The sequence below is a fragment of the Gossypium raimondii genome, chromosome 11 (genome assembly GCF_025698545.1).
Source record: "Gossypium raimondii isolate GPD5lz chromosome 11, ASM2569854v1, whole genome shotgun sequence".
Classification (NCBI taxonomy): Eukaryota; Viridiplantae; Streptophyta; class Magnoliopsida; order Malvales; family Malvaceae; genus Gossypium; species Gossypium raimondii.
In genome coordinates, this window is record NC_068575.1 from 7,705,950 (window position 1) to 7,708,041 (window position 2,092).

The 2,092-nt window shown below is 32.1% G+C and overlaps 1 long non-coding RNA gene across 1 annotated transcript; it reads right to left on the reverse strand.

The window, feature by feature from the left end:
- Nucleotides 1-298: 298 nt before the first annotated feature.
- On the reverse strand, nucleotides 299-1,372 carry LOC128034553 (uncharacterized). The gene is made up of 2 exons (XR_008190617.1): nucleotides 981-1,372; nucleotides 299-643 (listed from the first exon to the last, which is right to left on the reverse strand). It is a non-coding gene; the product is annotated as an uncharacterized LOC128034553 (long non-coding RNA).
- Nucleotides 1,373-2,092: the final 720 nt, after the last annotated feature.

Genomic DNA, 2,092 nt, shown 5'->3' on the forward strand with positions numbered 1-2,092 from the left:
CCGTATATTTTGAAATTAAAAAATATAAATTAAATGTAAAAATGTGATTTTTTAATAAAATTTGTTTTAAAGATAAATTTTATAACATCATCAATCATTCAATTTTAACAGAAATTGATAAAGATTCAGCATAATTAAATAATTTAATAATATAAATAGTACAAAATTTGAAATTTAATTCAATAATATAAATAGTAGACAAAAGTTTAAAAAAAAAAGTTTTTGAAGTTCGTTGGAAATAAAAGTTCTGGGGAAAAGCAAAAGGAAAATTTTTTTGAAGATTTGTAGGAAGTAAAAGTTTTGTGAAGAAAGTTGTAAGGCCCAATATTTGCCCGGCCTTTAATAAAAATATATATCAAATAAAAATAAAAATAAAAACAAAAATTTTTATGTTTAAAACACCAGCCCAATGGCCCAAATCTCAACCCAATACCTAAACTTAGACCCGATTCTGAGCCCAGAACATAAGCAGAAACCCTAGCAGTTTCTGAAACAGCTCCAGCCGCCACAGCACGCAAACCCCCAGCAGCCACTGCCCTCACACACGAGCCTCACGTGCACCACCATCACGCGAGCCTCCGTACGTGCGTTCCCACGCACATCCGTGCGTGCCACGTCCCAGCTGGCCCTCGTACGACCGTACCTGCAACACAACAAACAAGCAAAAACGAGCAGAAATCGACAGCAAAAGGGAAAGAGAAGAAAAAGAGCGAAAGGCGTTTTTTCTTTTGTAATTTTCATTTTAATTTCGGCTATATAAAGCCATTTTTTAGCGTTTTGTAAAAAACCGAACGGACACACATACATACGAGATTGAATAAAAAAGCGAAAAGAAAATATTCAAAGAAAATAGTGTAAAACCTAGTTTCATAAGGTGATTTTTGAAATCTTTCTTTGTTTTTCCCTGTTTCTCTTTTGTTTTTCTTTCATTGTTAGTGTAGAAATTTAAAAGGGGGTAAGTTTAGAGAAAGGAAATTTACCTGGTGACCGGTCTCGAGCTCGCTCCGCCGCAATCGGAGCCGTGCATGGGATTCGGAGAGCCCTTGTTTTGAGGCGATGAACGGCGCAAGAGGAGAGGGGAGAGGCAAAGTTTTCTCTGTTATGTCCTAGTGGCCGAATAACCCTGTTTAGGGTTTTAAAGTTGGTTCTTGTGGGGTGTCGAAACGGCGGCGTTTAGGGCCTGAATCAGTGGCCACCAAAACGGCGCCGTATTGGCCCTATAACCCGCGCGGTGACCCGACCCGATGGAAGGATCCGCGTATTTCGTTTGATGGTCTATTTGCTCGCACAGCCCCTCCACTATTCAAGCGCACTTCAATCCCATCCTTTTATTTCTTTTCAGATTTAATCTCTCATTTTGTTTTTGTTTCATTTTAATCCATGTCAAGGCACTGCGTTTTGAGGGAAGGGAATATTTCCCATTTGGCCCTCATGTTATTCACGCATTATATTCTGGCCCCCCGTTTTGTTTTATTTTTGTTTTTTTCTTGTAATTTAGTCTTGATTTCGATGTAGTCCTTTTAATTGATTTGTTTATGATTTATCAATCCGTTTAATATTTTTATGCTAATATTATTTTTATTTTATTTTATTTTTATTTTTATTTTTATATTATACTGTTATTTTATTTAAACTTTACTTATTAATTTATTTGACTACTTATTATCCTATTATTTAGATTAAATACGGCTTTTCATATTTTTCTTATTTTTTTAGCATATACATATTAGTTAATTTGAAAATTTGTTTCTTCCTCTGTTTATCTTTAATTGGTTTTATTTTTTTAATTTCTCATATATATATATATATATATATATATATTACTTTAAACTTTTACATGATTATTTCAATTTTCTTTGTAAATTATTATGTTTAGTTGCTTTGTGCATTATTTTATTTTATTTATTAATTATTTTAAAAATTATCCTATACTATCGGTTTGAAATCAATTTATATTAGTCATTTAAAACTCATTGTCATGTACTATTTAAATTGGTCATGTATTTTTAAAACCCTATTTTATTACCTTCTTTGTTTATTTCAACCTCTTGTATATATGAATATATATATTATTATTTATATTAAGATTATC